This window comes from Neofelis nebulosa, chromosome 10, assembly GCF_028018385.1.
Source record: "Neofelis nebulosa isolate mNeoNeb1 chromosome 10, mNeoNeb1.pri, whole genome shotgun sequence".
NCBI classification, from domain to species: Eukaryota; Metazoa; Chordata; class Mammalia; order Carnivora; family Felidae; genus Neofelis; species Neofelis nebulosa.
The window spans coordinates 93823271-93845312 of record NC_080791.1 but is presented as its reverse complement, the minus strand read 5'-3'; the positions used below and the strand labels follow the sequence as shown (position 1 = coordinate 93845312).

The following is a 22042-nucleotide window of genomic DNA, read 5'->3' as shown; positions in this document are numbered from 1 at the left end:
ACCCCAGCTGTCTAAAAGATGAGTGATAATATCACATCATATGTGCTTTTGGAATAAGATGTATTTGAGTGGCCTCCTAGAAAAATACAATCTACCATAATGTTCCAAGGTTTTCCATGCTTCTGAGTCTTTCACATGGTATATATTATTTAAATTTGCTTGCATTATTTCTTTAATTTTTTACTCCTGTTTTTCCTTTAAACCCAAAGTAAAGCAGGAATTCTGCAAACCTTTCATGAACAATTCCTGCCCCCAACAATTTCTTTGTACCATTGTGTGCATATGTGTGTGCTACTGTATTAGCTTAAACTTTTCTCTATTTGGGAGTTCACTTAATAAATTCTAGGGCTTATTTGTTAATAGCTCTTTCCTCTTTTTTGTGAGTTTTTTAAGGACAGGTTCAGAGATTTTACTTATTTCCCCTACATGTCTACTTACTAATTATGCATTAATTATGCATTAATATGCAACTAATGCTTGTGAAATAAATGCTCTTTCAAATTCATCCTGTTGCTGCCTATTAGAATAAGTCAGCTGCCATCAAAAGAGTTAATGTCCACTGTATTGAAAGATGTGAGACTCACATCTAGTTATAGGGTAGCAACAGCTTCATTAGCTGGTTCCTTCCACAGCTGAAAAATAAGTTCAAGGAGACATCGCACCCCAGCCTAACCAAATGGCATCACGGATTCTTACAGATTTTGTGAATAACGTCACCCCTGCCTCTAAACCAAAGGCAGAGTCACCACAAAACATTGCTGAAAACCTGAGAACATAATTTCTCCAAAAGAGATCAAAGTGCTTAGATAAAGCAGATGAAATACTGAGCCATAAATTAAGGGATCAATTGTATGAGATTATTTTAAAATACAAGTACTTAAGATGTGTGACTTTCTGACACAGCATCAAATGACATGTTGAAAGAGACCAAAAGTTCATGAGATATTTCATTTTAAATCCCAGTAAAGCAAGAAAAAATTAACCTTGGAGAGGACCAAACCTATTCATATTAATGTTAAAAAAAATGTATCATCTCCAAGACTCCTATGAAGCATGAACTCTGGCTGTTACACAAGCTTAATTTGTTTGCTTATTTGTTTGTTTTCTACAAGATGAAAAAGGTAGACAAGCTCACTGAAAAAATTATAGGAAATCCACAGCATTTGCTATGTTTAGTAATAAGAATTAAAAAGAAACCTCTGTCATGAAGAGATTCAAACAGAGGTAGACTATTTTCTAGGTTTTACGACTGAGTTGATGTGCAACAAGCATCTGTTTCTATGTAACCGTGATGGATCTCTCAATTGAGAAACACATATTCACAAAATTGGCAGAGGCACACCTGGGTGGCTCATTTGGTTGGGTGTCAGATTTTGGCTTAGTTCATGATCTCACAGTTCATGGGTTAGAACCCCACATTGGACTCTGTGCTGACAGCTCAGAGCCTGGAGCCTGCTTTGGATTCTGTGTCTCCCTTTCTCTCTGTCCTTCCTATGCTCATTCAATCAATCTCTCTCTCTCTCTCTCTCTCTCTCTCTCTCTCTCTCTCTCCTCTCTCTTTCTCCCTCCCTCCCTCTCAAAAATAAATAAACATTGAAAAAAATTTAATTTTTTTACATTTATTTATCTTTTGAGAGAGAGAGAGAGAGAGAGAAACAGAGCACAAGTTGGGGAGGGGCAGAGAGAGAAGGAGACACAGAATCTGAAGCAGGCTCCAGGCTCTGAGCTGTCAGCACAGATCCCGACTCAGGGCTCGAACTCACAAACTGTGAGATCATGACCTGAGCTGAAGTCAGTTGCTTAACCGACTGAGCCACCCAGGCACACCCCAAAAAAAAGAATTTTAAAAACAAAGTTTGCAGAGAAGATCAGCTTGGAAAGAGAGTTGTTTGTTTGTTTTTTTAATGTTTATTTTTAAGACAGAGAGAGACAGAGTATGAGCGGGGGAGGGCCAGAGATGGGGTTCGAACCCATGAACTATGAGATCATGACCTCAGCCAAAATCTGGCTCCCAACCAACCATGAGATCATGACCTGAGCTGAAGTTGGACGCTCAACCAGTGACTGAGCCACCCATGTGCCCTGAAAGAGAAGTTTGAGCTAAACTCACTATCAGTGAATAACAACAGATTGTCTGTGAGACTGAGATGTGCTACTCCACCATCCTAGAGGAAATGCCAGTGCATGTAGCTCTCTTATTTAATTAATCAAATGAGGGTTCCTAGAAGTAATATTTGTGCTAAAAAGATGATCACAATGTGCAGTTTACTCTATTACTTGGAGATTTTTGAATATTGTCTCAATGTTCCCAACACATTGGAAGTATGAATGGATATCAAAATGACCTCATTTGTAAGCCTAGTAAGAAATGATGTATTGGCCTTATTTTCTTTGGAATTAGACTGATAGAGGTGGAAACACTTTTGAACAAAATATATCATCCTGAAAATATTTCTTTTGTGCAAATATCTGTCCTAGTTCTGAGAAATTTTTAGTAGCTTTTTTATCATTTATTTTAATTATTGTGAACTTAAAACCAAAAAAAAAGTAAAAAGAAATCATTTTATAATCTGTCATTTTATACTAACAAGAAAATCTTGATTGTATTGGTTATTAGGCTTAATGTAAGAGGAGTTTTTAACTGGTTACCTTTTGTAGAAATAGGAGTCAGATGACTTCTCATTGTTATTTATTTAATATACAAGTGAGTTCTGAGAGTAACTGACCCATCCTTTTGCCCTCCGTGTCTTTATTCACTGAGTGCCCACTGAGAACAGCATCTCCCTCCAGGTTCTCTTACCAGTCCGTGCCCCAAGCCTCTCTCCAGATATAGTGCCATCTGCTGGAAGAAACAGATACTCTGGCTCCATTGCAAACCCAGTGAATCTCAGTCTCTAGAGATGAGATCTGTGCATTGATACTTTACAAAGGCTTCCCAAATGATTCTAATGTGCAGCCAGGTCACAACACCCTAGAAAGCATACACTGGCCTCTTTACTTCCAAATTTTAGCAGTTCCTCTACAATTCTAACATTTGAGGGTAGATGCTCTTCTGATGAAAAAGGGGAAAATGATGTGAAAGACATTATTTTCCAAATATGGGAGGCATGATGTGACATTGTAGCTGAGGAAATAATCCCTGAGTTTCATTCTTCCTAAAGTAGGGAATATGTGCTCTCATTTTTCATGACCCATTTAAACAGGGCAGCTCACAGGGGCTAAATGTGGGCTAGGTAGGCAGAGAATAATCTTTCCCTGCTGAAAGCAATGAATGGTGAGTTGAGAAGCATTATTGGAAATGCATCACAACCTTACATATTTGTTTAAATGGAGCTATGGTCAAAATACATGTACAAAAGAAACCCCTGTGCAGTTTGATTGTGAGCTATGAGATTTATTTTGTATTTTAGGTGTGGGGCTGTGACAATAAAACCCCAGTGCAATAAATAAATCTTTATCAACTTATACAGAGCTATCAGGAGATACTTCTTATTCCCCTGGAAAAAGCCATGTTCTCATATTGTACATTTTCTATCTGCTTTAACTTCCTGATCTTGAATCTAATAATGACCAACTGGCTTTTCTGATACCTTGTGATAGTCCTTCTGGAAGGAATTTAAATAGCATGCTAAGCAGTAATTCTTATAGACATCACATTCTTCTCTGTCATGTCAGTGGTGCAAAAACTGGTTATTGCAATCTAGTTTTCACAAATATTCTGTTTCATGATGGGCAATTTATTTATTTATTTTTTATTTTTTTTTTAACATTTATTTATTTTTGAGACAGAGAGAGAGCATGAACGGGGGAGGGTCAGAGAGAGGGAGACACAGAATCTGAAACAGGCTCCAGGCTCTGAGCTGTCAGCACAGAGCCTGACGCGGGGCTCGAACTCACGGACCGCGAGATCATGACCTGAGCCGAAGTCGGCCGCTTAACCGACTGAGCCACCCAGGCGCCCCCATGATGGGCAATTTATTGCCTTGGATTCTTACCACAAGAAACACGAAATGTGAAATGTTTATTAGAAATGCATAACTCTAAATGAGACTTCAATAGATGCAAAACAGTTAAAAGGATTTAGTATTACATTCTCCTTTCTGCTGTATAGGAAATAAATGAGGCACAGATTTAAAAATAAAGTTAAGTAAGAGCATGAACCAAGAATATTGTCTTAATTGTTCAGTTCATGCTGTGTAGGTGAGCAGTAATGAATCAATGTATTGGAAAGTGAGAAAGTCACCCACAATTTTGGGGGAAAACTCAGTAATATTTTTAAAAATTCCTGTTTGACTTGTTACATATAGAAGAAAAAAAAAACATGTTTCTGTTTTAAAAAGCAGCTATGCTTGGTTTCTCCAAAGTATACCAGATGCTTTATTCCTTGCAGTAAAGTTCTTTCTTATGTGCAATGGTAGAGGAGGGAACATAGTTCATTTGCAAGTTGCGGGTATAGCTACGTTGTTCTGTAACTCAGAACCATCTCTAAGCTTCTAAACCTACCAGCTGAGATATTCCATCTGGTGGTAGAAAGATTTTGGATACAGAATGTCTGAAGATCCAGATACTAAGCTATTGTTCCAAGCTGATATACAAAGTGCTAGCCAGCGCTGACTCACTGCTCTAGCAAGTTGCATGCCTGAGTTCATGTAATTAGCATAACAGCAGGTTATGGTGGTTCTTTATTATTATTTTTATTATTTCCATTTGGTAGAGGTAGAAACTGAGGCTTATTTGGTGTGAGTGACTTTTTCAAAGACACACTGCTATTGGAGTAGAATTTGAACACAGATCTTTCTAATCCTAAACATGAGGATTTCACTAGATTTCTAAACTGTTAATTGCTTTCAATCCCAATACTGTATGTTCTGGAGAATAACCTTGAGATATTTTCCTTCAGCATCATTATCATAAATTGTAAGTTTAACTTACAGTGAATAAAAAACAGATATAAAGATGGATTTTGTTTAAAATTGGGGATTCTAGTTCTAGTTTTTATCTAGTAGACTGAAATTTCTGGTAGACTGAAAACACTAATAAAAGTGTTGTGATTCTGATATTCAAAGTAAGATGCTCAGAGAAATCAAAGTGAGATATGTAAACTGAGTGTTTGTATGTATGCATTCATACAACATACAGAAAATGGGTTTTAGCTTTTTCACTGTTCATATAGACAACTGGAATATAAACTTTATGACATAGTATATGGGCCTCCCTTGATTTGTAGCATGTCATCAAAGCTCACACCGTAGCTGGCATTTTGTATAGTTTCAGAATATATTTTAGGGTATAAATGTATATGATTTACCAGATCTGGCATAGGTATAGGTATACACTAAAATATTGAAGTGGTGGTCTATGAGAGAAACCATTTTAATAGCAGGAGTCCACTATTATACCCACAACAAGGGAGAGGGTATAGAAAAATATTTAGAATGTAATTGATGCTCAAGTAATAATCAGAATAATATAAAATTATTGCCAACATGGAACAGTTATCTTTTTTTAATTTCTTTTTTACATTTCTTTATTTTTGAGAGACAGAGAGAGACAGAGTGTGAGCCGGGGAGGGGCAGAGAGAGAGGGAGACACAGAATCCGAAGCAGGCTCCCGGCTCCAAGATGTCAGCACAGAGCCCAACGCGGGGCTTGAACCCACGAACTGTGAGATCATGACCTGAGCCAAAGTCGGATGCTTAACTGACTGAGCCACCCAGGTGCCCCAGAACAATTATCTTTGATTCTATAAGTAGACCAATCATGAACTTACAGACTTTTCTTCCAACCATGGAATTAAATAGTTTGTGCTAGAATATATATTTAAGATTCTTAGATAAGCAGGAAAAGAAAATGTCTATTGTGCTTTTGTAACTTTCAGCCAGTGGTACATATGCCACAGATATAGCATTCTTTACACCACGACATGACATCCACATATCACCAATCCACTTACTACATAGCACGCTCAAAATGGTAACCATCTCTGGTTAAGGCTGTTGATTGTCAAGTTCTAGTGAAAACCAAATGAGAGATTAGATTTGGACTTATTCTGAAAGCTATAAAATACTATAGATCTATTATATTTTTATATAACTTTAACAATCTCTACCTGCCTTATTGTTTTCTTTTTATTTGGTGTTATGCACATTTAAAAATGGGAGATCCTTGAGGATGAGACTTTGTCCTGTTTTTCATTAAACAGTGCCTGGTACATGATAGGGCTTCAATAATAATAGCAGTAGATGCCATTCTTGAAAGCTGATAAGGATTTCAATGCACAATTCATGAATTTGTGATTAATTTGTTTTACCTTTTCATTTTCTTGAAAAAATTGGTTTGTATTTGTTTCAGGTAGTCCCACCATGTGCTCAGAGTAATTTTTTTAAAACTTCTTTCCATCTCAGTTTCCTTAATTCATAAATGGGGATAGTCCACACTCCCCACAGGTTTGTTTTCATAGCTGAAATGAGATAATGTGTTTGAAAATGATCTTAAGCTCTCAAGAGTCCATCAAATATTTTTATTGACACTAGTAAGCTAAAGTTATATAAGGGACCAAAAAATTATCTTGTTTTTGCAACCAAAATACTTTCTTAGAGAAGAACAGAAAGTTACTTTCTTCTCTATCACTTCTATAAGTCCATATAGGGAGAAGGAAACAATATGGCCCAGAAAAGCATAGTCTCTTAAATATCATTATGAGTATTATGAAATATATTTTGATTTTTGTCTTTAAAAATCCATAGAAGTAAAAATTTCTAGACTTTTTAATTGCAACTTTTAATATATATTATTAAGCATAAAAGTAATCTCAAGAGATGATCTATTAATATTTCAAGTGCTGACTAGGCATGGGAAGTAGGCAGTCCACTTTTCCTTGAAACTTGGTTGTTGTAGGTAGTTCTCTGAGGTTGGAAAATAGAAACAAACAGGAAGAAATTCTCCTGCTCTAGAGTGTTGATTTGGATTCAGGGCTGCAGAACTAAATCTTTTAAAGCTTATAATGAAAATCACCATCTGAGTTTTTATGCTGATTCATCTTAAAATGGTGTGTTAACAATGTGGGCATCACAGGGGTTTTTGCCATAAAAAAAGGACAGAAAGGGCCCTCCAACTGCTTCCTGTGAAGGTAAACTTCTCATCTTCTGATTCCTCTATTCCACCAACCTGGTCAGAATGAAATTTTCAAAGTTGAAGCCTGAGCCCAGTGACCACAGTGATTAAAATCAACTTCTCTGTTGCTTTCCCAGAGTTATTGTACTAAGCAGTATCTTATTTTGGTGGGTCTTTATTTATTCCTCTGCCCCACCCCCATAATCTTCATAAACATCCCCCAGTCACCCAAGTACAGACATAGTTCAAGTTAAAACAGTGTGCTTGCAATGCACATGCTCTCAGGATAAGCCTCTTAGGCTTCCTTAAATCCAGTTGACTATTCTCAAGTGCTTCCATGAAAATATTCTGGAGCTTTCCATAGATCTCTCCTTTCTGGACTTTGAAAAATTCCAAAAGATGTGTATTTCATGAGCTAGCATGAGATTCTCTCACTGGATCATGCAAAATGTCAAAGTCATGTGGATTTTCCCAAACCATCTCCCTGGTGCATTGCCAAAGTGACATTATCTAATGAGCATGCTGGCTGGGGGGAGGTGAGCTGAGGTGTGCATCAAGTGCACTTGTCATAGATGCAGACCTCTGAAAGGCTGGCTTTCAAGTCTGACTTGCAAATTGGATATGCCCCTTCACTTTGGATTAGCCTCCAATTTAAATTCAACTGTTGTTATTTCTGTTTTAGCATTGTATGCAATCTGATGGAAGGCCTTGAATAAAATCTCAATCCCAGAAAATCCTCTCTTTTAACGTAATGCTAGGAAGCAACTTTGGTAAGGTAAAACGAAATACACAGCAAATGGCATTGCCTTACCAATAGAACCTGCCTTTTCTTTTCCAAAATTGATGTATTTGTACCTTTGAGTGGCCTATAAGAACAAGAAATAATTAATAAGGAAACTAATAAGAAAACTGAACATGTTCTTTAACTTCTAGAAGAGTAATAGTGATACTAATAATTATAGAAGATAAATGTTCTCATAAGTTTCTTATTCAACTCTCACCATCACACCCAGAGGCAATACTATTGCAAGTTTATAGGTGAGGAAATGATGCCTTGTAGAGATCAACTAACTTGTCCAAAGTCTCATCAGAGGGCTAGTGAGAAGTAGGTCAAAGTCCCATTTTATTATTCTACAGTCTCATCTATCTGTCTTACTAAATTGCAGACATGTATAGAATATAGTGACTAAAATGGCTATAAGTTATTCAATACTTACGATGTCAAAAAAGCAGCACTGTGTTTGCAACAAGGCAAATATAATCTCCAGCCTTAGCCTAGCTGAAAAACAAAACAAAACAAGTGATTAAAGTACCATTTAAGTTTTGGAAGGGAATAGATAGGGCATTCTGACATCATATAGCAGGAGAATCCAATATGCTCTGTGAGGAAATATGTTCAGTCAAGACTGAAAATTGAATAGAAGAATTTGGCCAAATGAAGATGGGGATAGGGAATGTGAGGTGAGGTGGAGGAAGTCTGAGTAAAACGAATGACAAAGTATTGGGTTTGAGAAAACACACAAGTTACCACAGAAAATTAAAGGTAGTTTGTTAGACTACAGAGTGGGTAACGGGGATGATATTGATGGAATATAGAGCTTCAGAAGGACGCAGTGGTCATACTGTAGAGTGTTTATAGGATTATTATTGTGCTAAATGCTGTGCTAAAAACCATGATTTTTCTGGCCTTTACAACAATGGTACAAGTTAGGTAACATCACACTGAAAGGATTCAGAGCAAGTTTCCCCAAAATGTGTCCCTTTGGCATGTGGACTATTTTGAGCCAAAGGCAGTAGAGACCCTATGAAGTCAAAAGAAACTTTTCTCATTCCTACCTAAAAGAATCTAAGTTGTGGTGCTTTCCCAGAATAAGAGTTATTACTAGAAATAAATTTTATCTAAGACTCCTCTGTATGGCAGGGAAAACATCTACTTTTCTTCTTACTGCCCTGTGAAATGTCCTTTTTCCCTTTTAATGTCCCCGGTGTCTATCCTATTTCGTATTTTAGGATGCTGTATACACCTCATTTTACTTCCTGTCTTTGAGCCTCTCATGAATGTTGGATTTATTGATCTCCTCTCAATCTGTCTCAAATCATTTTAATTCTTAGACCAGCCAGAAGAACCTTTGAATGATGTAAAAAAAATTTTCCTCCCCCCAGCAACACCATTTTACCACTAGAGAGGCTGGAGCTCACAGAATTAAGGTAGTCACAACACTTTTGTCTTGATCCAAAGCTCTGGACCATGATGGTATCCCACACTGTTGGCATACTGTTTCACTTAGATCTACCAATGGACAGGGATGAGGAGTCAAATTGTCTTCCTGCTTGATCTTTACTACAAATATGAAAGATGACCCCAAACACAAGTCTAGTCAATTCATTCTGTGATGACAAGTGGGATCATGCAGTTTTAATTATAGCATAATTGAAAATGTACATGATTTTTGTGAAACTTTTCAACCAAGGACATCATTAACATTTAATGCTTTACCCACATTTATCCAACTTTGTAGATTTGACATTTTATACTTTGCTGACCTTTTTGAGTTGTTAAAAGGAAATATCCTTTTTGTATTCCCTTCACTCTGTTAGAGGAAAAGAAAGCCAACTGTATTAGTATTTATAGAAAAAAATGAAGGGAAAAAAGATAAAGACCACATTTCTTACTACTTTTTTTTTTTTTTTTTTTTTGCTTTAAAGTAGAATTATCCTGGGCTTTCAACCAGAGACTTTGGGTTGCTCTGTTATTGATCTGTCTGTTCTATATAAAGATCAGACCATATGCATCTGTCCAAATTGGCAAGGATTCATTTGTAGTCCTTGCCTTTTATACTTTTATTTGTTGCTTATTGCTACAGTCTCACACAGAAAATTTAATAGAATAAATCTCCATATTTCATCCAATAGATTAAAATAACCACAATTTTTCCAAACACATATAATGTAATTACCTTATGGTCTAGATAGTTCTCACATCTCTGGAAAAGTGATTATGTCCCTAATCATGTATTTTAAATTAACCCTGTGAATTACTAAGACTCTGCACAAATTTACAATGTGTGTGTGTGTCTGTGTGTGTGTGTGCACGCACCTGCACGCACGTGCGTGTGTGTTGAGGTGGTCCACACACCACCAGGTAATTCTCAGACAACATCTCAATCCTGACAGTATCAGCCTGGAGATAGCATCACATTCCAACAGGTGAAGGGTTCAGTCACAGAAGACTGTCCCCCAACCCCAAATTCAGATGCCAATTACAGGTCCCAGTTGTCATCTGTGCTTTTGACCAACCGGCTAGTGATTGAAGTTCTAACGACCCTCTCCTTGGGTTCAATTAATTTCCTAGAGTTGCTCACAGAACCCAGAGAAACATTATACTTACTACATCACTGGTTTATTATAAAAGGATATCACTAGAAAGCAGGAAAAGACCTCTCTGACCTCAGCCGTAGCAATCTCTTACTCGGCACATCCCCAAAGGCAAGGGAATTAAAAGCAAAAGTGAATTACTGGGACCTTATGAAGATAAAAAGCTTCTGCACAGCAAAGGAAACAACCAACAAAACTAAAAGGCAACCAACGGAATGGGAAAAGATATTTGCAAATGACACATCGGACAAAGGGCTAGTATCCAAAATCTATAAAGAGCTCATCAAACTCCACACCCAAAAAACAAATAACCCAGTGAAGAAATGGGCAGAAAACATGAATAGACACTTCTCTAAAGAAGACATCTGGATGGCCAACAGGCACATGAAAAGATGTTCAACGTCGCTCCTCATCAGGGAAATACAAATCAAAACCACACTCAGATACCAGCTCACGCCAGTCAGAGTGGCCAAAATGAAGAAATCAGGAGACTATAGATGCTGGAGAGGATGTGGAGAAACAGGAACCCTCTTGCACTGTTGGTGGGAATGCAAATTAGTGCAGCCGCTCTGGAAAGCAGTGTGGAGGTTCCTCAGAAAATTAAAAATAGACCTACCCTATGACCCAGCAATAGCACTGCTAGGAATTTATCCAAGGGATACAGGAGTACTGATGCATAGGGGCACTTGTACCCCAATGTTTATAGCAGCACTCTCAACAATAGCCAAATTATGGAAAGAGCCTAAATGTCCATCAACTGATGAATGGATAAAGAAATTGTGGTTTATATACACAATGGAATACTACGTGGCAATGAGAAAAAATGAAATATGGCCTTTTGTAGCAACGTGGATGGAACTGGAGAGTGTGATGCTAAGTGAAATAAGCCATACAGAGAAAGACAGATACCATATGGTTTCACTCATGTGGATCCTAAGAAACGTAACAGAAACCCATGGGGGAGGGGAAGGAAAAAAAAAAAAAAAAAGAAGAGGTTAGAGTGGGAGAGAGCCAAAGCATAAGAGACTGTTAAAAACTGAGAACAAACTGAGGGTTGATGGGGGGTGGGAGGGAGGGGAGGGTGGGTGATGGGTATTGAGGAGGGCACCTTTTGGGATGAGCACTGGGTGTTGTATGGAAACCAATTTGACAGTAAATTTCATATATTAAAAAATTTAAAAAAATAAATAAAATTAAAAAAAAAAAAAAAAAAAAGGATATCACTCAGGAAGAGCCGGATGGAAGAGATGCCTAGGGCAACGTATGGTGAAAGACTCTGGGGATTTCATGCCTTCTTTGAGCACCACTTAGCCAAATCTCCCTTTGCTCACCAACCTGGAAGTTCTCTGAACCTACTCCTTTTGGGGTTTTATGTAGGCTTCATTACATAGGCACCGTAGATTAAATCGCTTACCATTGGTGATTGAATTCAATCTCCAGCCCCTCTCCTCTTTGCCATACACATGATTTGCTCAGATAAAATATATTTCTAGTAATATCTCCTCCTGTGTCTGCTATTTCTTAAAAATAACCATTTCAAGATAAACCTTATACAAAAGAGGCATATTTGGTGTGGGAAATTCTGCTCCCTTTCAAGACCAAATGTAATAGTGGTCCAAATATTCAAATTGGTCCAAATATTCAAGACCAAATGTAATATAACATTGCTTACCATAAACATAATTTTACTATTAGTCTCTTAGTTTTATTTCCTACTGTTATTGCAATTTGATTTTCTATTTGTACTTTGTATAGAAAAAAAAAATTTTACCTTAACCCTAAAGGTGATTTTTTTTTTTAATTTTGTCTTTCTGGTGTTAAGAAGAAAACCATAGCCCTTAAATGTAATCACTTATGTTAAGGCCCCACATCAGTTAACCAACTAAATCTAACTTAACTGCAGAAATGTAATCAAACCAGCCAAACTGGGATTTCCTAGTCAACAGGAGGAGGTAATCTGCTGATAAGACCCTTCCATTTCTCTTAGGAGGGCAATCTTGCCTAAAATAATGCATTCCTTGCTGATAATTTCCTTTGTTCTATTCCTTTTTTGCTTTAAAAACTTTTTCCTTTCTGCAGCTCTAAGAGGCCACCTTCTATTTGCTAGATAGGGCACCACTTGATTCATGAATCATTTCATAAAGTGAATTAGATCTTTAAATTTACTCAGTTGAATTGTGGTTTTTTTGTTGTTTTTGTTTTTGACACTAATACCCTTTGAGTTTTATTTCTTTGGATGAGAACCAAGTGCTGTGTCCTCAAAGATAGCCCACATATTGGGATTTGAGGAATGCTTTTTACTTTCGTTAAATCCCTTTTTTAGGTTAAAAAGTTACTTGAGCCAGATGGTGGTTTAAACAGCTATCTATCATGTATCCTCTTGTATAATACTGTACCATGTATCTTTTATACATGAAAGGGGATAAATGCTGAACATAGAGATTATGGAAAACTTGTTTCAAAGCCAAGAATCTGAAAATATGAATCTATGAAATATCTTAGTCCAGGGAGAACAAAGCTATCTCATTGCAGTGCTGATTAATTACTAGTGTCTTCCTAGCGTAGTAGCTAAGAATTTGTAGCCATGTATTTGCATACTTTGAATGAGTATCATGATCCATTGGGGATGTCTGTCTTGGGCACAAAATAGGAAAAGGTAAGCCCCATGTTTTTCAATTTTGCCTTAGCTGCAGGAAGTTGGTCTAAATCAGGGGCCAACAAGCTTTTTCTATAAAGAAACAGGGAGTAAATATGTTATGTATTGCAGGCCATACAGTCTTCATTGCAACCACTTTGCCACTGTAGTAGTAAAGCAACCAAATAACAATACACAGATGAATAGACATTCTGTGTTCCAGTAAAATTTTACTTACAAAAAAGGTAGAGGGCCAGATTTTGCCCATAGACTCATATAGTTTGCTGATCCCTGATCTGAATAGTATATCATGTAGCTTCATTTGAATGATATTCATATCATGATTTTTGAGAATGTGAGACTATTCACCTGGCCCTATATTTGGTGGCAGTCTTATATGTCTGTGTATCACCTAGCAAGAAAAAAATTCATAAAGCCCATACTTTTTCAGTTTGTACGTCTCCAACTAGGTGAAATGAGGGAGCACTCGTACATATTATGGCATAAATTAGTACTCATCACGCACATGGTTTTTATCATTTTTTCTCATTATTATAATTATCTTTCCTTGTATTGAATAACTGCATTTCTGGGTGACCTAAATCTAGTATAAGTTTTATTTTTTTTTAATTTTTTTAATGTTTATTTATTTTTGACAGAGAGAGACAGAGCATGAGTGGGGGAGGGGCAGAGAGAGAGGGAGACACAGAATCTGAAGCGGGCTCCAGGATCTGAGCTGTCAGCACAGAGCCCGACACGGGGCTCGAACCCATGGACCACAGGATCATGCCCTGAGCCGAAGTCGGATGCTCAACTGACTGAGCCACCAGGTGCCCCTAGGTTCTATTTTTGATAGAACCTAGGGGTGGCGTGCAATAGTTGCTGGAACATGAGGCTATAGTAGTAAAAAGTGTTTGGGTTACAAGTCACATGAAAGTAGCTCAAAGAGACTAGGGAAATTATCATACGGATGCCATAATGTCTTTTAAAAACTAGAAGTTAATTTAAGTTATACCTGACCTTCTGATCACTATTAACCATTTCATGAACAGCAACAGGACTCATTTCCATCTTTAATCTCTACTTGTATCTGTGTGTTTGCTTTATTCTTCCCTCTTATGTGCCAGACTAATTTCCTTCCTATCTCTAATCCACTTGAAGAGAAATATGGCTGCCAGAAGTCTCTGAAGGCGTAGTCTTAGCCTCAGAAAAAGATGGACTCTTCCTTGATTCTACTTTAATTTCTGAGAAGGGACTCTTGGGTCAAATACCTTTCTTGGGCTGATTGAACCATGGGCAGTGGTTCTGAGAAAAGGGCTGTAATGCAGATTGGGGAACAACCCTGAGCCATCTATGCTATGGATAGCTGACAGAGATAACAAAATGGCTACACCTGGATGACCCATGAGGCTATGAGACATGTTCTCATGAAAGAGATTCTGTACAAAGGAAGTACTAAAGAAACACATGTCTTATTAACTGGCTTAGAAAATGTCTTGTCTTTTAAATTCTTATTTAGCATAGTAAATTAGCCTCTCCATTTTCTTGAAAAATGTCCTAAAAGTTGAGCACTTCTTTTTTTTTTTTAATTTTTTTAAACATTTATTTATTTTTGAGATAGAGAGCATGAAGAGGGGAGGGTCAGAGAAAGAGGGAGACACAGAATCTGAAACAGGCTCCAGGCTCTGAACTGTCAGCACAGAGCCCAACGCAGGGCTCGAACCCACAGACCGTGAGATCATGACCTGAGCCAAAGTCGGACGCTTAACCAGCTGAGCCACCCAGGCGCCCCACAGTTGAGCGCTTCTAAGGCATCGTCTTCTGAGTGTTTGGAAATACCTTGTGACATTCTTGGTAAGCAGATCATGGGTGGAAATGAATTAGTTTGTGCTTTGTTGTTGGGCCAATGAGCCTTAGGCTGAAAGGCTACTCAGGTGAGGACAGTGGAATTGAATGTGAAGGATCCGATTAGCTCTGCTCAACTTTTGTGCTCTGTTTAAGCTACACAATAATTCCATCTTCTCTTCACTGCGATGATAATTTTCAGCGCCTGAATCTCAGACTCTATTGCAAGTAGCAAATGATTATCCAAAATATTGTGTGCCCTGTTGAAGGACCTCAAAGCACCAGTGACCCTATCTCAGAAGAAATCACTTGTGTCACAGGCAAATTAAAAATGTTGTCTGTGTGTGAAGGTAAACTGCTACTTAATAACCGCCCCTTCGTAAGGAATAGCATTTTTAGATGAAAACAATGGCTCATAATGGAAATACTGAAGAGGTGTGTGTGGCTTTTCTCTCATGCTTCCTCAGAAGCAAGATCTGTCCCACGGGAGATAAGGAACTGTGTTTCCAGGTGACAGGACCAGGACAACAACATTCAGGTGCTTTACTCATCTTCTGTGGTGTTCTTTTATTTCTAAGGGATTTTTAGTATGGGAACCTCTCTCTCAGAAGAAAAGATAGCTGAGAAATTACTTTCTGAGTGACACCTGGAGGACATGGGTGTCATCAACCCTTGTGTTTCTATCACTAAGTTGTTTGGGATTCCACACAATGATACAAAGGTTAATATTTAAACTAATAAGGTAAAAAAAATAAAAGAATCTAATAAGATATTATAAAAACAGCAAAAATATATTTGGGTTTGTTTTTAAATTTTTGCATTTAATAAATTATTTCCATTTTCCAGAAACATTCCCATGTAAGTTGGCTGATAACTGAAATTATGGACTTCTATAAGTGACGAGCACTGACTTACTCCGCTAAGGAGTAAGCAGCATAGCTCTTCCCAAGACTGTGGTGTCTTCTTGGGGACATGTTCTCTCGTGACTTCTCTCATTGCTTTTCCATATTCACATTATCTCTTGACCACACTCCTGGATCTTACTCCTTCAGGACTCCTCACTTCTTTGTTCTTTGTCCTATTCCCAGATTGTCCCTAAACCTTAATCACAATTTAGATTTTTGTAGTCGGATTTAACTGAATTTTGCATAATGTGGAGATGAATAATAAATTTCACACATCCTTATTCTTCATAAAACTAGAACTTTCTTGGCAGGGTTTCCTTCAGGGGTGACGTTTCTCCTCAGGCCCCAGCTTTCCTACACTGTTGAAACCTTTACCCTCTTCTGCATACCCTGGATCTCAGAAAGTATTTTACTTCTAGGTGATTTGGCTTTTCCTTTTCCTATGTTCGTCCATCTCAGCTATGCTCTGAGGGTGTTTTTTATATGATTTAAATGGTCCATGAAAGTGTTGTAATATATAAAGACCTTACTTTCCCCTAAGTGTTCTTCAGCCCCTTTCAAGGAGCACCTTTGTTTACATCCTCCATAAAAATGTTCTTATGTGGTTACAATTACAAGATATACTGGAAGGTTTAAGTTGAGGTGAAATCTATACAGCACAAAATTATCCACTTAAAAATGAATGACTCAGTGGCATTTAGAACACTTACAGTATTGTCCAGTCATAATTGCTATCTAGTTCCAAAACATTTCCAAGCTCCCAAATTAAAATTCTGCTCATTAAGCAGCAACTCCCTGTAATGGGTGTTGAATTGTATCCTCCCCCAAAAATGATTTGTTAAGGTTCTAATCCCCAGTACTTCAGAATGCAGTCTTGTTTGGATAGAGGATTGTTGCAGATGTGACTAGTTGAGATATGGTTGTCCTGGATTAGGTGAGTTACTGATCCAGTATGGCTAGTGTTCTTGTAAGAAGACAGCCATGTGAAGGCAGACACCCTGGGAGAATGCGATTGCAAAGGCAGAGAAGGACTTCTGCAGCTGGGAACCAGGTACACCGAAGATCTTGGCCAAGCCCGCAGAAACTAGGAAGAAGGAAGGAAGGATTCCCTTCAGGTTTCAGAAGGACCATGGCCCCACTGACACTTTGATTTCTGACTTTTCACCTTTAGACCTATGAGACGATACATTTTTATTAAGTCGCCCAGTTTGTGTGTGTGTGTGTGTGTGTGTGTGTGTGTGTGTGTGTGTGTGTGTTTTAAGGGCAGCTCTAAGAAACTAATAACATTCATGTTCCCTGCTGCTCTTAGCCTCTGGCAACTATCAACCTGCCTTCTCTCTATGTGGATATATCTGTTCTGGATATTTCATGTAAAAGGAATCATGGCCCTTTTCATCTGACTCCTTTCATGTAGCAATATGTTTTTGAGGTCCATTTACATTGTTCATGTGTCAGAACTTTATTCCTTTTTATGGGTAATATTCCATAGTGTAGGTCTCTCACGATTTGTTTATTCATTTGTGTGCTGATGGATATTTGGGTTGTTTCCACGTCCGGGCTGTAGTGAGTAGTTCTGTTATGAATATTTGTATACACATTTTTGGAGGTTGTTTTGTTTGTTTTCTTTCCTTTTTCACTACCTATTTTCAATTATCTGGGGCAAATACCTCAGGGAGGAATTACCAGGTCATATGGTAATTTCATTCTCCTATTTCTGAGGATGCATAGGATATTATTTGTAATTTTTCTCAGAACATGATTTTATAAATAAGCTTCATATTTCATTTACATTCTCTTCATAACTATAATTTTACTAAATATCCATAAAATAGTAATGTAACCAGCCTTTCCTGAGTTTTTACTCTATGCTGGTTGTCCTATATATAAAACTAGCAGCCTTTCCAGCATCAGTCTCCTTTTATCATTACAGCACCTCAATGAATCAGTCACCACTGTTCTCTCCATTCAGCAGATGAGAGTTTGAGAGTTAGAAAGTATTCATAAACTGACTCAGGTTTCTCACCAATGTGGTGGTGGAGCTAGGATTCAAAACTCTGGTCTTGGGCTCTAAATGCTATGTTCTTGCTTATTGCACTGCGTTCTAAATACCCACCTTACTGATATACCATGGGTTAATAAGCAATTCCCCACTAAACTTGTTTCCAGTGGTTTGTTATGTCTGTGTCCCTGCAGGAAGTAGCCTCTTCTGGAATCTATTTTGCTGCTCTCCATCTTTTGCCCTCTCGATAAATTATGAAGAATGGAATTATGGGGTCAGAGGGTTTAATGATTCTTAGGCATCTTGCCTTGTTGCACTCTAGAAGAATTTAAATAATTTAACAGTTATCATCCATGCGTCTTGAACTTTTTTAGTGGAAATTGCCTGGGTCTATTTAGTGTGGTTGCACTCTCCCTATCCCAGAACACTGATTTTTGTTAGCAAAAGCTTAGTGCTAGTAAGGCCATGGGTTTTATACATTAAAGCACATATTTGTATACAGAATAGCTGTCCATTCTCAACCTGTTTATTTATGTTATTTGTTCTAGTATGTAGAGCAAGGTTACATAGTGGGTTAAGACAAAATCATGCTATTTCTTAAAAAGGAAATCAACTTCTTATTGCTCCTATTTTCCAGAATATTCTTAGCATATGATCCCTTCTTCAATACCACAGGCTTTGGACCAGTTCTATCCAATAGAACTTTCTGTAATGATGGAAATATTTTATAATTTTGCACTATCAAATACAGTATCTGCTGGCCATATGGGACTATTGAGCAGTTGAAATGTGGCTAAAGTTACTGAGGAATTAAATTTTTCATTTTTTTTAATTTAAATATGATCTGGATAATAGCTGATAATGTAGCTTTTGACTCTTCCTGTTCTATTAAGACTCATTTGTCCTTGTAAGCTGACTTCATCATGGTTCCAGCCTAGTTAAGTATGTGTATTCCTAAAATAAAATCCACATTTTGTTTTATGGGTAGTAATTCCTTAGGTTTCCTTTATTGTGGTGCCATAACCTGCAACTAGATTAAAAAAAAAGGGATGTTGTAAACAAATAATACTAATATAAAATTTTTCATTACATTTTAAGACTTTGTGTTTGCAACATTTAAACAAATGGATAAATTTGATGGATAACTGAATCACAGAAAACCTGAGTTTTAGCTCTAGTCCTTTCACCTCCCAGAAATCACCCTTCACACCTTTGTTTTTAAGCCTCATCTGCAAAGTGAACAGTTTGGTCTGGATACTCGATTAGATATCTCCAATTTGAGCATCCCTTTTTCTTCATCTCCCCTGTGGTCATCATATGGTGTATACCTTCAATCTTCATCCTAGGAAACTCCCATTCTCTAAATCTCTGTTCTCTTGAGGACGACATAGATACTAAGCTGTGGCTCTCAGCTCCAGTTAATGGGACAGCTGTTTTCTGTACTCAGTTCCTGTGCTGAGTAAAGGAAGACAAGCTCGTCTCGATCACATACTTTATGGAACATTGCAGGATGAAACAATTTCATTGAAACATCTGAATCAATTAGGAAAAATGGTTTGTGTTTTATTTTGTTTACTCCCTTAAGCAAAAGGAAAAAAAAATGTTGCTTCTGAAATGTCAATGCCACGAATATTCCATCTTACACATTTTAATTCTGTTAGAAGACATGTTCAACCAAGGCTGTAAGCAGAAAATCTTTCATAAGGAAAATTAAGTATTAAAATATATAAATGTATTAAACAATCTTGGCTAATTGCAGAAGCACAGGATGAAATGTGTTTTAAAAAGGTTCCTTCCGGACAAAGGAAACATGGCCAACTGGTCTCTCTTTCCCAAGAATGAATATTATGACACATCCAGTATCTGCACTGCATTTTCGATGTTCATCATGAAGCTGTAGGTAAGGCTTTGACGTGGACTACAAATCTGTATCTAGTTAGAATAATTTCTACCAAAGAATTTTCTTTCATGTAACTATATATCCAGAATGTTTCAAAAACAAAGTGATTTCTAGACGGCTTGCATTTTCCTAGAATTTTAAGAATTCACACCCTACAGACTTCATGAAGTTCTCTTTAAGCCCACGTTTTAACATACAGGAATGGATGGCTCCCAGATATTTTGGAGTAGAGGTTTCAGTATAAACTGGAGATTTGATACTCTTTGTGACTGGACTATTACAGAGAAAGACTAAGTGAAAAAATAAAGAACTGTTTTTCTTCCTGTACTTTTATCTACCTAATGTGGAAAAAAACCCATAAAGTAAATAAATAATAATATAAAATAAAAATATATTATAATATAAAATGTGCTATAACAACATCATATCATAAAACCAAAATAAATAAGACTATCCCGAGTCTGGGTATTAACATTGTAAAATGAGATTCATAGCTATAGATCCTGTAATCAGTTTATGTTTTGTACTTATAAATTGAGTGTGTTTGTTTGTTTGTTTGTTTGTTTTTAATGATTCATTCAAATAAGTTCTTCAGCCAAACCAGGAAGGTATATGCATGGTGGCCACACCCAATTTACAACTTCACTTTTATACTGAGGCAGGTAACTGTGAAATGTCTTTTGAAAAACCTGTCGGCTGACACCATATTCTATAGTTACACCTATGCAAAATTCATAAAAATAAAGGTTGTGTTAATTAATGCCCCATGGAGATTTTAAAACATTACTTCCCTATCATTGGTTAGTTTAATGCTGTGAAATAATCCTAAAACACACATCTCAGAAAGGCCCCAAGCAACACTATGCATAACAAGTGTGCCCACTGCTTATGGGTGGTGAGTTGATTAACTTGCTATTAAAATGCAGAATAAAAATTGGATCTTCACTGTGCCCTTTCAGTTACTATTGTAAAGGTAGGGAAGGCATAAGGGATGAATAATAGACCTAATAAGGAAACATTTCATTGGGTTTTTCATTATAGTAAAAACATCTCAGTGGAGAGATAAAACGCATTTACTAAATTCACCAGAATGGAGATGTGATTGTTGGAACAGTTTAGGTACTTTATAATTCATTTTGCACTAATCTCTTTTTTGAAATCTGAGCACAAGGAAGAAAAGAAATACTTACTTTCATAATACAGTTGGAGGACACAGAAAATGGTCTTTATTTCCAGACATTTTGGATTATGAGTTTTATTCTGACAATCATTTTGAGCAGAGAAATGGAAGTATCAACTATTAAAAGGAAATTAACTCCCAGATTGCAATTACAACATTAACTTTAGTCAGTATGTCAATAGGGAAAAATCATTTTCTACATATCTGTCTTAGGATGTGTCTTTTTTACACTCAGCCAATTCAGCTCTTGCCTTCAAATGTGGACATGATCAAATGAGGCTAAAAGTGTCATGTGACTGACCAGTCACCCTAATAACAGAAAATATATAAACTCAGTCTCTACTTGATTAGACTTTGTCATTAACTAATTCTATGTTTGGTCACACAAAAATATTTAGAAGGTTTATAATATTGCTGTTTTGTCATATAGAGCAACAAAGCTACGCTGGGAAACAAGAAGTGTTTGAAAAGAGTATTACACCTATTCCTACCTAAGAGCTTTATAGCTGTCGGGGAATAATGACAAAGAAATAGTCTCCAATATTATGGATAACACAGCCTAAGACACAGTGAGGATCTAAACTAAACTCTCTTGCCCTCGTGGGTTTGGTAACTAGGCAGATGATAGAAATGCAGCTCTGGTCTCCAGACAAGGCTCTTCTCTTTTGAACAGACCCAGAAACAATGCCAGCTGTTTGGGGTAAGGTGTTGTAAGAACCTGGGGTGATGGGAAAACTTTCACCCCCGTTAGAATCTATTTCACAGCCCTCCCTTGTCAGGAAACTGAGATTAGACATCAGTGGATTAATTCCAAAATGTTAGTGCTTCTTGGCTCCACGAAGAAAGAGTTGGGACAATTGACTGCCCTTTAATCAAATACTGATGATATTTGGATAAATATCTGCAACTCCCTGAGAACAGTCCTCTTTCCTTTAAGCCACGGCGTTCCAAGGAAGGTATAGTTTAAGAAGCAGAGTAGTGTGGGGATGAGAGATGGTATTTTGAGACACTTAGTTTGTAGTAGAGCCCTTCCCTAAGGAATGTGATTGAGGCCTCCTCAGAATAAAGGAAGGCAGTGTGCAACGTGGCCC

At 37.2% G+C, this 22042-nt stretch overlaps 1 protein-coding gene across 7 annotated transcripts in view; it reads left to right on the top strand.

The window, feature by feature from the left end:
* LRRC4C (leucine rich repeat containing 4C) overlaps nucleotides 1-22042 on the top strand; it is a 1203118-nt gene that overhangs the window by 541720 nt on the left and 639356 nt on the right. Inside the window, exon 1 of one of the 7 annotated variants that reach the window (XM_058688699.1) lies at nucleotides 19682-19771. The exons of the other annotated variants lie outside the window; for them this stretch is intronic. The gene's annotated coding sequence lies outside the window, so the exon portion shown is untranslated. Of the gene's footprint in view, nucleotides 1-19681; nucleotides 19772-22042 lie in introns of those variants that run through there. 7 annotated transcript variants of the gene reach the window in all.